Source organism: Podarcis melisellensis (genome assembly GCF_964234715.1).
Source record: "Podarcis melisellensis genome assembly, chromosome: 2".
In the NCBI taxonomy this organism is placed as follows: Eukaryota; Metazoa; Chordata; class Lepidosauria; order Squamata; family Lacertidae; genus Podarcis; species Podarcis melisellensis.
The window spans coordinates 48,122,827-48,137,709 of record NC_138529.1 but is presented as its reverse complement, the minus strand read 5'-3'; the positions used below and the strand labels follow the sequence as shown (position 1 = coordinate 48,137,709).

General features: G+C 39.4%; 1 protein-coding gene across 6 annotated transcripts in view; it reads right to left on the bottom strand.

Annotated features, from left to right (window-relative positions):
- The window catches only part of LOC309363121 (A-type potassium channel modulatory protein KCNIP1), a 552,464-nt gene that overhangs the window by 400,190 nt on the left and 137,391 nt on the right, over positions 1 to 14,883 (bottom strand). The window lies entirely within an intron of this gene.

Here is a 14,883-nt window from a genome sequence, read left to right as displayed (position 1 = left end):
TATGTAATGCGTTGCTGCCCCTCCCAAATCTTTGGCCCAAGGTGACACCTTTGGTTTCTCCAATCCTCCAGAGCAGGAAATTTAGGTCCACTTTGGAATACACTTGAGATACACACAAGCTAGAAATCTCAGGAATCCAAGACCCCTAGATCCAAAGAAAAAATCAGCCTGAGGCTTCTGACTGAGGTGAATACCAGGCCTTACAGAACCCAAGAGGGACCATCCAGACATTTTATCTTGGTCATCCTTTTGTCAATACAGTACAACACTAAATAAATTTCAGATTTCAAAAATTCTAATACCTGGGTGAGGCCAGGAGCAACTATAGCACAGCACCACATAAAGAAGGTGCAAGAGTAATTCCCACAACTGGCACATTGTTCTGCCTCCACCCACAGCATACTCTTTTATGCACAGAGTGGCTATGGAGGAACCACACGAGTGCACAAATGCATATCACAAGCTATAGTACTGGATCTCAACTAAGCAATCTTAGACCTTAATAGGCATGCATTAGCTACATTGTTTAAATATGTACATTAAGCTAAACCTAATGAAAGCTAGATGAAAATTAAGCTGTTGATTTTTAGAAAGAATGCTAGCTTTTAAAAAAAACAAAAACAAAAGCCACCCTGTCAATTAGCTTGAAGATTTTTAATAAAACAAGCTAGACTGTTCCCCATTCACCACTGGCAACGCTTCTCTAAACTATGTTGTTACAGTGTGCCAGTGGTAGAAATACTAAGTTTGAAATTACTTGAGAGTTTGGTGAACAGGAGGAGGGAAGGGGAGTATAATTTGCCATGGATATAGGTAAAAGTAGCTGAACCAAAGAGAAACAAGAAACAGCTGTGCAGGTTGGTTCTCAAGCAGCTAGAGCTTAACTTGTTGGAAGCCAGTGTGATGCTTTCCAGATGTTTTGGAGTGGACTATAACATCCATCATGCCTGACCATTGGCCATGCTGGTCAGGGCTGAAGAGAGTTGTAACCTACACAACATCTAGAGGGCACCATATTGGCTATCCCAGATTTAACTGAGGTATTTTTCCTCCTCCATGACACTCCATTTACTGTGCCCTTTCCAAAACAGAAATGCCTTCACTACATTGCAGTCAAGCCGAGCCACTGCCAACATTTCAGAATGAGATTTCAGCAATGCTTCTTTTTGTTAAAAAATGTTTAGGGGTACTCTCATTTTCCTACTCAAATTGAAATACTGTCCCTCAATGAGGCCAAACTTAGATTCACAAACTGTTTAGGGGTATTTGTCCCCCTGCGTCCCCCTAGAAAAAAAGCACTGGGTTTCAGTAATAGCAGAGCACAGTGTGATCTCATGACTCTTTCTGTGGCAAAAATAAAATAAAAATGCAGCTGACCATACCCACGGCAGTTATTTAAACTGTCCAATTTCTTAAGGGTAGCAAAAATATTATGCATGTAATCAACATCTTGTTCATGGGCTCCACCATCTTGTTAAGTCTTCGTTAATAGGGCTCTGGCCCCTTAGCTGTTTCTATTACCAAAAATATAAAGGTAATCAGTCATCTATAAGCTGAGCAAAGAGAGAAAATGATTATTACAAGGAGGTATGAGCTGTTAATGACACTTGAGACTTTGTCTGGAGTTCTAGATGCAATCAGGCATCAGTACAAAACCTCAAGTGCCTGGAAATTCAGCAATGGAAAAGAGATTCATCCAGAAATATATGCCTAACGTGCTATCTATTAAACCTTGATCTCTATTGTGAAAAAGCAACATACATCCACATCTGATCTAACTCTAGCTTCACACACAGCAATAGCAAAGGACAACAAAGGCATCAAACACCTGGCACATCCCTCTGCCATCTGCTTAAATTGTTCTAATGCAATTCTTACATGGTTATTGCAGATGCCACTCAGACTGCTTAGTGCAGTCATTTAACCCTATGGCAAAGACACAGCATAGCAGTACTATTGGTTTCCCACCAATATCACTAATTTCTTTGTAACTGTTTGGTAAATAGTTGATGAGTTCTTAAAAATAGTCCTAACACAGTAGTTTCCTGAAAGGGGAACATTAATTTAGAAGTGTGTTTAGGGAGGAGGGAATAGGTTGTGGGTTTTAGCAACTACTCTTCCGCAGCTAAACATAAATGGCTTGAAGACCATACTAGTAACTCTTTGAATCCTCATTAGCTGATGCTACCCAAACAGCAATTGTTCTTCCTGATCCATTGGTTTCAGGGCTACCCACCAACACACATGTTCTAATTATCATCACCTGCTTCCCCTTCTGGCACATATGTCCTACAAAAAAATTTTTTTTAATGAATTTTCAATTGTCTCAGTTTGGATTCTGATATTAGAATTTTTATCTAAGATCCTAACACCTTAATTTAAGGGGCTGAAACTTGACATCAACGTTTAAAATCCAGGCATTTTGATTGTATGAATTTTCTTCCTTTTCAATAAAGTTGACTGAGTTCTACTGAAAAAAGTCGTATCAGATCCTGCTAAATATTGATAACTGGGGAAAAAGTTGGGATGTTACATGCTGGTACTGAATATCAAATATTTCTAGGTTTTAAGTTTCACAAAACAAAATTGTGAAGGGATGTTGGGTTTTTGTGCATGTTCATTTCAATGCTGTATCAAACTAGCATAACTGAGACCATGTTGAGAAAAATAGACAGAAAGGTTGGCTTTGAAAGAAGCCTAATGCTTGTGTTAGCTTGAGATATCTCAATAAATAATTCAGATATGAACTGTCCTAGGGGTACACACATTTCAGGATCATTTTTTAAAGAAAATGAAACAGCAGCTCTTCATCTGATGAGCAAATGTTACAACAAAATAAGCTCTTTGCTTTAACAGCATACTGAAAATACTTTGTTTTGCTTAATTTTGTGTTATGTACCAAATATCCACTTGAATGTCCTCTTGGTCTAGCCAAGCAGGATCTAGCTTAATTATAGCTCTGATGTATGAGATTTACAAATAGTTTAAAGATACTAAATTTATAGCAGATTCTAGTTTCCTGTCCCTTGTACTTTATTTATTACAGAAGTGTAAGCAGTGCAATAAAAAAAGGAAAAGAAAGCCCCTCTTTGCTGCAATGCAGGTGTGCACATAGAGTTTATGCTGTACAAAATGAACTGCAGCAAAGTTTCCTGGAAATGTAATTTAACACTCCAGAGTCAATTCCCTTTCTCTCTGATATAATGTTTAATGCCATATCTTTCAAGTTTCTGAACCAGACCAACTACATTAATCATCTTACTGCTGTTGTTGTTTTTCTTTTCTTTCTTTTTTTGGAGGGGGTGGGGGAGAAAGGCTACTCAAACCGTATTTGTAATTGTGTCTGTTTCATTTGGAATACTTTAGCAACCCAGCTCAAGATCAGTTCAGTTCAGTATCAAAAAGGAAAGCACAGACATGATATATGTGCTTATAAAAAATGGGACAACTTCTAAAAAAGGAGGTGTGTGGACACTTTCTCAAGTTCATTCTGAAATTCACATTTCTTTTAACTTTTATTGATCTCCCACTTTATATATTTGCAAAGCTTTGATATTCAGTATGTTTTTTTAAGGAAACATATGCATGGACAAATGCATTCACCCCCTCAGCCTGTATTATATAGTTTGCCATGACAATACTTATAATGGCCTGTTTTTTATTAACTGAATTCAGGGACCCTTTGGGGGGCTGACCAGGGCATCTTAAATTATATAAATACTTTTAGTTAACAAAAATCCACTTGCCGCAACTTTCCTTATGGGGTTGCCTAAGACAACTTTTGGTTAACACATTTCATTTGAACTACCACCATCAGATTTGCTCTCCTAAACCTGAACATGTGGGTGTCCAGATTTACAGTATCTTAAAGGGAAAAAACGATGCTAGGTCTACTCTCCTACAGTAAGTTCTGTTTGGGCAGGACAGGCGGATAAGACAGTGATCAAATAACCAACTCCAGATTTTTTCAATCACCTCCAGGTTTCTACTTCAAGAGAATGCATTAAAGGAATCAAGATAAAGGAGCTAGAGATACCAGAAACTTCATAAAAAGAAAATAAATGTTTTATTTTCCCTCCATTCAGTGACTAGCATGAAGCACCACCATCCTCATGCAAGGAGATTCCTAGGATCCATAGAGACGGCATGAGCAAGCAGAAGTCCATTGAGCCGTGGCCACAAGCACTTGCTCAAGCTATCTACTCTGTGCTTCAGAGTGCTTAGTGCAGAAGAACTATGATTTGGTGAAGAGAAAACCAGTACCAAATCAAACAGGACCTGGGTCTTACAAGTTCCAACATGTAGCTGGATGACAATATATAGCATCTTCCTTAGTTTATGCTTTAGAAGGTGTAAATTGGGAAGTCTATTCCTTTGATTCTTGTCAGACTGGTTAAACACAGAGTAAAAACATCCTTGGCTGTATTGAAGCAAAGGAAAGTGCCTATGTCCTTGTTTAAAAGACAGAAGGTTGGAGCTTTGGGTTTTTGTCACATCAGGGCTTGTGTAGCAGTTAACAACTATTCTCTTCACGCGACCAGGGGAAAGAGACAGAGGAAGAGGACTGGAAGATATTTAAAATATATCTTAAAAATTGTTGCAAAATTGAGGAATGTTAAGATGTCAAGGGGTAAGAATTAGAGAATTACAGCTGTAACTAATAAGTCTAAGGAAATTTAATGAAAGGGAATTAATAGATAAATGGACTAAAGGGTTGCTAAAGAATTGTAAAATAAGGATGCAGCGAAAGGGAGGTATGGGGAAGTCGGAGGAAAGAAGGGTTATGAAAATAAGATTATGATTCAAATGTTTTGTATGTTTTTGTCTTGTGTCTTGTTTGTTTTTTATTATGTGTTTATAAAATGAATAAAAATTATTTTAAAAAAAACACACAACTATTCTCTTCAGAAAAGGCTTACTATTGTCTGAAGATTTCTCTACCCTTTGGCCAGACCTACTTTAAATTATTGCTAATATGCTAAGGACAGTAAAAACACTCATCTAGAATAATTATGATGACTTGTCCAATTTTTATTTCTAAGTTACAAATCAGTACATTTTCGGGAAGCTATGGATACAATCCACAAGACTGCAGATGAAAACAAAACGTAATGACGTAATAAGTGATCAACATGGATGAATGAGTCTAAGGATGAATAGGAAATGTACCATCCCTAAATGTCTGCAAGAGATTGCACATGTTAGTCCAAGTGCTTCCACTTGATCATTTGCAATACGTATGATTCCTAGACATGGAACTGGTCCCAAAGTTCTAATCTCATCTAATCAAGCTCCTATCCCACTCAAGGTCAATGCCATTTTCTGAACCATAATTCCAGCTTTTTCTTTTTAGGTACAGTTACTGTGCATGCACATATACCCCAAAATATGCTAAGTATATAATTAAAATACCTGATGATGAGGCAAAATTGGTGCTGCCCTTAAAGAATGGAAGGGCAGCACCTCTTTTGCTTCATTTCTCTTTTTTACCATTACATAAATCATCATCATCATATATTTTAATATTTTATTATGATAACTTATGTAAGTTTTGCAATGCATTCAAAATCTGAGACCAACAGAATGTCCTTTTGAAGATGAGGAAATAAATCAATACTCAAGAAAGTGGTCAGTTGGATACAAATGTACAATTGGATTTCCAATTGTAGAAAATCCTTGACTGGGCAGAATCCTGATTATTTTCCTTAGTAAGGACTGTAATATTATCCATTTTATAGCACTCTTTTTATATATACAATCTTTGCCCCACATTGCATTTACGGTACTATTCTTGCTGTACACAGTGTTCATGTAACTTTGTCTGCATGTTCTTTTTAATGGTTTGGATCATTTTACACGACCCTCTCAAATAGGACCTACATGAAACATTAGATCTAAATTCTAATCAGAATAGACGATTGCAATTAATCATCCTAAATTAGTTTTGCGCATTAACTTCAATGGATTTACTCTGAGTTGGCCTACGACTCACAATTGGCTGCAACTCACAGCCTCTAAATTCAGTCCCCCCAAATATGTATAACTGATCAAATAAAGAGTCTACACAGGCTCAAGATAGAACTCAGGAATTTAGAAACAGTGACTACCAGAAGCAGGAAGACACCCTGCATGTACATTTGCCACAAGGGTTGTTTTTGCTCTCTGCATTTTTTTTGAAGCTGTGAGAAAATAATATCCACTGTCCCCCTAGAAGGTAAAAAATCATTTTGGGATTCAGGAAGGGTATCCGGATATAGTTAGATCAACCCCTGTATATGGCATTTATTGACCTAAGGCCTTCAACATTGTAAACCATACTGTCCTGTGAACTGTCCTTCTGAAAATTGGCTACCCGGAAAAATTTATGAACATCCAGGTCCTCCACAATAATATGACAGCAACAACTGCAGATAACAATGGCTCTCAAAGTGAACCATCCACAGTGGGATCAGGCATTAAACAGGGATGTTTTATCGTCCCAACTCTATTTATTATTTTCATCACCATGATCCTACACACTGTCAGAGGGAAACTTCCCACCAGGGTAGAACTCATATATTGAACAGATGGAAAGCTCTTCAATTTGAGTAGGCTGAAAGCAAAGAATAAGGTTACCATAACTTCCGTCATAGAGCTTCAATATGCTGATAACGTAGTGTGTGCACACTCAGAGGATGACCTCCAACTATCCTAAATATCTTTGTAGTAGCTTACGGAAAGCTTGGCCTATTGCTAAATATCAAAAAAAACACACAAAGTGCTGCACCAACGAGCACAAAACAGCCCCTCCGTAATGCCACAAATCCAACTTAATATTGGAAAATGTTGATCATTTTTCCTACTTAGGCAGTTACAGTATCTTTTCACAAGGGCCGACACTGATGCTGAAATCCAGCATCACCTGAGCTGTGCTAGTGCAGCTTTCTCCCAATTGAAGCATAGAGTGTTTGAGAATCAGAACATTCACAGAGAAACCAAAATGCTTATTTGCAAAGCTATTGTACTACCAACTTTACTGTGAAACATGGACCACTTATAAACTTATAAACACCATCTCCAACTCCTCTACAGATTCCATCAATGGTGTCTCTGAAAATTTTTACATATCATTTGGAAAAATATGCAAACTAATGTCAGTGTACTGGAAAAAAGCAAAGATCACTAGTGTCAAAGCAATGATTCCTCATCATCAACTTCGTTGGACTAGTCATGTTGTCCAGATGCCTGATTATCATCTTCCAAAGCAACTACTCTATTCTCAACTTAAGAATGGTAAGTATAATGCCAGTGGACAACAAAAGAGGTTTAAAGTCTCTCTCAAGGCAAATCTTTAAAAATGTAGTATAAACACTGACAACTGGGAAACACTGAGCTACGAGTGCTGCAATTGGAGAACAGCCTTCACCAAAGGCGTCATGGACTTTGAAGATGCACAAACTCAGGATCAAAGGGAGAAACAAGCTAAGAGGAAGGCACATTTAGCAAATGTTCACCATGATCAACTCCCACCCGAAAACTTATGTCTCCACTGTGGAAGGATGTGCGGATCCAGAATTGGCCTCCATAGTCACTTATAGACACACTGTTAGGACCACATTCATGGAAGACAATCTTACTCGGCTATGAGTGATCACCAAAGAAGAAGATGATATTTGACACAATTCCTGGCAGATGTAACTTTGCAGAATAAACTTTGTGTTGAAATCAAGTATTCTGAAGAGCACTTTTGAAAGGAAACACATGACATCTTTATTAATGAGACAAAACCAATGTGGGTAGCAATGGTGCCAGATCCAACGAACATAGATCACAGTCCTGACCTTTGAAAACCACAGTCTGGTTTTCAGTTAGTTCAGGTGCAGCATTATCCTGTGTCCAAAACAAATTTTATAAGGATCATAATGATGTCTTTTGCAGGACTGCTGAGACATCCTGCTTAGAAAGTGCATGGAGTGCAGGCAGCCAGTTCCCTGCTTTCAAACACAGACAATAGCTTACATTACATATTTCAGCTACATTCCCAAGAGAACAATATAAAACATTATTCAGACTATTACACATACCCCTTAGTCTTATTTCTGAAATGCACGATAAAATGCACCTTGTCCTCTTTGCCGTACCACACACAAGACCCCACCCCAATTCTGTAAAGTTATTTGTATTTACTACCTGTATCAGCCTGCCCAGGTCCTTAGATAAGAACGAACATCCAGCCTCTTGCCATTTCACCACCACCTAGTTAACTAGGTGGTAATAAGGGATAGGATTTTCTCTGTGGTGGTGCCCCCAATTATGGAGTGTTCTGGAAGAGCAACTGGCACTAACACCTGCCTGTTTGCCCAGGCAATCATGGGATGCAAGTCTGCTGCTGCAATTGATATGCTGGATTTTTTATTCTTTATTTAGTTTGCATTATGACCTGGTATTCTTTTGTGTGGATTGTTGTAACCCACCCTGGAATCAACTGATGAAGAGCAGATAATAAATAAACACAATAAACACAATTATGTTTGTATCATAATTGTATTGGTTTGTGACCATACAGATTAATTCATCCAAATGGGTATAATTTCTATAATTTCTAATTTCAGAAGATAGCTCAGTTGGTTGGAGCATGGTGCTGATAATGCCAAGGTTGCAGGTTTGATTTCTGTATGAGGCAGCTGCATATTCCTGCATTGCAAGGGAGTTGGAGTAGATGATCCTCAGGGTCCCTTCCAACTCTACAGTTATATGATTCTATAGTCCACACTATGAATCATTAACACACTTAAGAGTAGAGGCTATACATTACAGCCATCAATTCCCATGGATAATTTTCACTCCCAGCCCCAGGTGTTGTTGGCACCAAAACACAGTGAATTCCCCAGTCCATTCTGATTGCCATGAATGATACGGAATGAGGGTCATGGGTACATGCACTATGCAAATGCCCCCAATGTACATAATGATTGATGCAGTTATTGTCAAGAAGTTTATAAATGGAAAATTCATTATTCTATCCTGACTTGGGTGATTGCCATGAAAAGCAGTCTGAATTGGTAGAAAGTTAACAATGAATATACTACCTCGCTTTACAGGATTCCTGTGATTTGGCTATATTTATCAGACCCCAAATACTGTTCATTTGGCTATCATTGCATTTGCAAATGAACAGTCATCACATTTATTTCTGACACACAAACACAGTGTTTCCAGCAATACTGCTACAAGCGACACATAAGGGGATGCATCAGCATAATGCCAGCTATATCTGACAATCTGTTCAAGCAGCTGGAGCCCTTGTTTTCAATACTGTGGCATAACCAAATCCTGATGCCATTCCACATTATCCCAGCTCTGCACATTGCTGACTAAAGTGCAGAGATGACACTGCAAACCTTATAACATGACAGAAAATAACAATTATACACACACACTTTTGATTATTTATTCACATCCAAACTAACTCTCTCTTTCCAATAATAATTCCAGTAATATTATCATCTGTCCAGTTGGAAGGATGCCCTGAACCACTACACGCTTAATAAACATCTATCACCGTACATCAATGTCCATAAGGACTATCATTCTGGCATTTGGAAAACAACTGCAAGACAAAACCATTTTCATCATCAATTTCTGTAGTGAAGAGAGTGACATAAAATATTGAAAGGATTTTGATAAGCTAATCTCTATTTTATGACCAATATTCACATAGTTAATTTCAAGTGCTTACTTTAGAAACCTGGAGCAAAATGATGCTTGGGGAATTGCCCAGCCACAATTTGTATACATTTTTCTCACATCTGATTTAATGAGGTAGGCATGCAGGAAGACACCTTTGTGATGTGTCATCTAATTCCTGATTCTCTGTGGGACAGCAAGCCCAAAGGAGATGGTGGCCATCTCCCTGTTCTGGCCTGGTGTGGCAGGATTCCTGGGAGCCTCTGTGGTAACACAAGACTTCCAGGGGAGGCAGGGCTTCTTGGATATAAAAGGGAGCCCCAAACATGAGACGAGGCTTGTTCAAGGCTTTTCCACTCACCACACTTCCTTCAGTCTCTCACTGGGAGCATTGCTGATCACTAGTTGACAGGGCCAGAATGTTATTTTGCTCATACATGATTGGCCATCAGAAGGGCTGGACAAGTGGTTAAGACTTTGGAAAGTATACATGCATTACTGGGGTGGTTTGTCCATCTTTGGTCCCTCCACAAAACTCAGCTCTCACCTGTGGCTCCTAGAAGATGTCAACATGTGACTGGCTAGCTAAACTAGGTGAAGGTAGCCAATGGGACTCAAACCCTCAATGGGGTAGCCGATGGAACTTAAACCCTGCATGCAAAGACAGGTTCTAGTAGATTGAGCAAATGAGACCAATAGTGGGTCCAACGGTCAAGAAAGCAGTTTCTGCACATGCTATAGAGGGAAGTGAGGGGCAGATGGCAGGTAGCTCATCTAGGGGAAGGAAAACTCTGGTGCTAAACCTCTGCTGCCTTGTGGGATATCTCCGAGAGAAGAAAAGGCAAAGGAGGTAGCCCTAAACAAATCTGGAGTGCAGTCCCTAAGACAGTTGGATAACAACTTTTACACCTTCTTCTGGCAACTCCTGCAGCGAAGCTGGTGCCCAGTGTATTGCTCTGCTTTTCTTTGGACCACATCAGCAAGGCCAAGAGTGCGGGCTTGTCATCTAGGCAGCCCAGGACCTGCATTAACACTACACAGGCTTGCACCGCAGGGAGGTCACTGTGGTGCTGCTAACACAGTTGTTTTACTTCACCCCCAGAAGTTCACTCCATTGAGTCTCAAGACAGATTGATGCCAACAACAACCTATGTTCCATCAAGGGGCTCTTTACTTTAGGTTGCAGCCTAAAACACGGTTGGGGGATCTGTCAACAACAACAACTGAAAACAACATACAGAAATGCATCTTAATCAGGAAAATGCTTTGCAAAAATAGGCAAAATAGCATTTAAATTTGTAAATTAGGATAAATCCATACTAAAAAGGTGATGAATTTTCAAGAGGATTACACACACTCACACTGATATGTAAATGTGGAGAACTGCACTTAAAAGTGAAAAAAATGAGAAACTGAGGGAAACAGAAATTAAGACAGATTCACCCATCCCTAGCAACATAACAAGAGCATGGTTAACATTCCTGGCAATGTTATCATTGTAGTGGATTAAAATTCCCTGCGGTAAAGGCAGGGCTTGCAATAATTCTGTTAACTATGTGAGGCGTGTGCAATGAAGCAAATAAAAAGTCTATATAATGGGGTCTTGTATCGAAGGCAAATTTATAGCTCCAGTGAAAGCAATATCAATCTTATTATATAAGGATGGCAATCATAAATGTTCATTAGCTTGGGTGACAAAAGAAATGTTAGTGGTGGGGGAAGGATTTCCTTTTAATTTCTTACTCCAGGGAGAGACACACTAATAGATAAAGGATCAAAATGTTCTGATTTTCAAGTGGGAGAAGAAGGCATCCTTCATTTGTTTCTGCAAGGTTATTGGACCAGATTTCATAAAATGCTGGCATTGAAATAAACGAGAAAGCCATTGATCACACATTACTTGTGGGGAACTGGTTGTTTTCTCTTTTGTGAAAGAGATAAGGACACAACTATTAACTCTGAAAACAAATGAAACATGTTGGTACATAATCAAGATTTCAGTTGGAGAAACACAGAAGGTTTTAATCGGAGTCCCCTTGGGACCAAGTTAAAACAATCCCTTTTCTCAGACATCACTTTTTTCTCTTGTTGACATTCTTTCTGGTGCTTGTCTGCACTAACCACTTTTTGTAGGGAACAGCATGAAGAATAGTCTTCTTCAACTGTTCATATCCCAAATAAAGTAAAAATGCAAGGGAGGACCCAGCTGCAATGAGTGCACAAGCCCTGCCATCTGCCACCATTCCACTTGCCCTTCACAAGCTGGAGGGCAACTGTCTGAAGCAGACAGCTAACTATATTCATGGAGGCTCCCCACACATTTTAGAACCTTGTAAAATCAGGTTGGTTGTGCAAAGAGAAGCAGTTTTGGAACCAGCAGAATGCCCTCACCTTATGAAATCTCATCCGATGACTGCATTGACCATCGTAAAGAAAGATCATCCAGCCTATCCCTTATATTGGCAAAAATGTCAAAGCAACCTAGGTAGCTATCACCCCATAAATGAGCCCCAAAAGGTAGTTATTCTCCAGGTGGTCCAAGAATGAGTGGAGGAGAGAGACGGCAATGTCTGCTGGCCCCACCTTCAAAATCCTAACGCTTACAGATCTCCATGTGTTGGGTGGTGGGTCTCAAGAGAAAGGTTGAGGATAGCATGTATGACCCTGTTCTCCATGCCATGCCACACATTCTTGGAACACATGGAGAATACCTTCTGCATACAGCTAAAGTTTGAATACAAATGACATGAAGGAACAGCTTTCCTCCTCCACTGGCTCACTCTTTCCTCTAGTGTGGATTCAAGTCTCAAAAATTTAGAGGCTTAGTTTGTTACATCCAAGGAAGGGATAGTGAGCATTTTATAGCATGTTGGGGAAAGTCCTGCTCCCTATACAAAAGGTTATACTCTTCAAGAGGCTACTAAAGTAGGCATTGTTAATACAAACACAATTTTGTTAACTGACCCTTTCAGGAACTCACCACTGCTGTTATTATAGAGAAGTACATATTATATTAGACTGCAGTCAATGTTATGCTGAATTCCCAAAGAACTAACATTCATTACGGGGTGATTGCTCACTAATGCACAGTAAAATTTAATAACTGAAACAATCATGATCCAACACCTTGAATCTATATCTGCTCCTCTGTGAAAAGAGTGTCATACACGTTTTAATGTTCTGCCCTGCATTCTATCCGCTAGGGAGTATGCTAAAGGCATTTTTATCCTTGCCAGGCAATTATGTGCAGAAAGTCTGAATTCTCTTTGGTCAGCTTCCATAGATATTTCCCTTTACCAGCATTAAAATGACAATTTAGTTTGCTATTAATATACTTCAATTAGAAGCAGAGAGGCTAATAACCTCGTTGGGTTTTACCAAGATCAGAAATATTCTCATTTCACAGCCCACTGGTTCTTTAGAGGCAACTGAGGATTCCCCACAAGTGAAGCTAAAACACTTATTGAGCTAGCTTTGCATACTAGACACACATTCTCCTGCACTTGAATACAACAGCTATGCTGCTTACACCTAATTTATGGATCAGCCAATACACAGAGGCTCAAACTGCACATGACATTAATCAAGTGGTGTTTTCCTCCTGACAGCTTTCTAAAAAAATATGTATTAATATACCTTGGGCCATTGACAATTAAGGTATTTTGTTTTGTGGGACCCACCTCTTACTTAATTTATATCATTTTATTCTGTTTGGAATAGCTTTTTGACATCCTGGGACCTTATGGTGAAGACAGGGTAAGAAATATTATAAATAAATAGTGAAACAGCTACCTAGGCTGTTATCTGTAACTGGAGACTGTCATGGAAGAGAGCAGGAGAGTATTTCCTCCTTCCTCTTTTCCCTTTCCAGTCCTGCCCCTCCTTGCAGCTGTTTTTAGCAACTTGCAAGAAAACATGGATGAACAGCTATTCATTTTCCCACATAGAACTAAAAACAGCTCAGTTATGCCAACCTTTCCTTCCCCAGGTCAGCCATTGGAGATTTAGATTTTTTTGAGGGAGGGCTGTTGTCAGGGAGCAACATTCCACCAGTTAATTTCTTTATTATTATTATTATTATTCCTTAGCACCCTGGTTCCAAAATGTAGCAGTTTATCTAGAAAGGTAAGTTCAGCTTAGTACTGGCTGTGCAGGATGAATTAAGTTGCAGTTTCCCCAATTCTCCTTTAATATAGAGAAGCCAGTGACTTCCACCTACTGTTGCTATTCATAGGGTGACCAGTTATGCATTGTCAAAAAGAAGTCAAAATAATTTGCATGAAATTTGCATATGGTAATTTGGATGTATAGGTGCAAATTTAGAAATGACTGCTACAATTTAGATGGAAGTAGAATACATCTCACCATAGTGGGGAAGATACCAGGTGACTTGTGACCAACTGCTGCTAACTGTTGATGGGCAAGTTCAAGGCTTCTGTTTCCCTCTTTTGCTCCACTTACCCCTGCCACTGCTTCTCTGCTCTTTCCCCCCATGCAATATTTTATATTTCAATATTTAAGTGTCATGCATACAGCTTGTTGTTGTTGTTTAGTCGTTTAGTCATGTCCGACTCTTCGTGACCCCATGGACCAGAGCATGCCAGGCACTCCTGTCTTCCATGCCTCCCGCAGTTTGGTCAAACTCATGCTGGTAGCTTCGAGAACACTATCCAACCATCTCGTCCTCTGCCGTCCCGTTCTCCTTGTGCCCTCATGCATACAGCTAGTGCAACATAAATACTAACAATTCAAGACAAACATATTTCCCCCAGCAGAGGCTGCTGAAATTATTTTTGCAGCTAATACCGATTCGGAAGCCAGGCAAGGAGGTAGCCATGTCCTCACTTGACACTTCACAACAGAATTGTGAACATTCTGTGACCTGAACCCCTCTGCGGAGCAAAGCAGCACCTCTTAGAAGTCTCTGTGGCCAACAAAATTGCGGCAGGATGGCACCAATGCTCATCTATGCAACCACATTTGCACTACTATTGGGATTTCAACAAGCAACACATGTGTTATAGCAAACAGCTAGGAACATATGGAGTACTCAGCATAGCTTTAAACAATAAACAACAGTGGTTTTAAAAACCAACAATGATATTCACCAGTGGCCCCTCCAGTGGCCCCACCATGAAAGCAGCACACACTTTACAGTAGCACACATGGCTCTAGGAGGGATGTTTCTTTTTTAAAAAATGGGATTCTTGTTTGAAA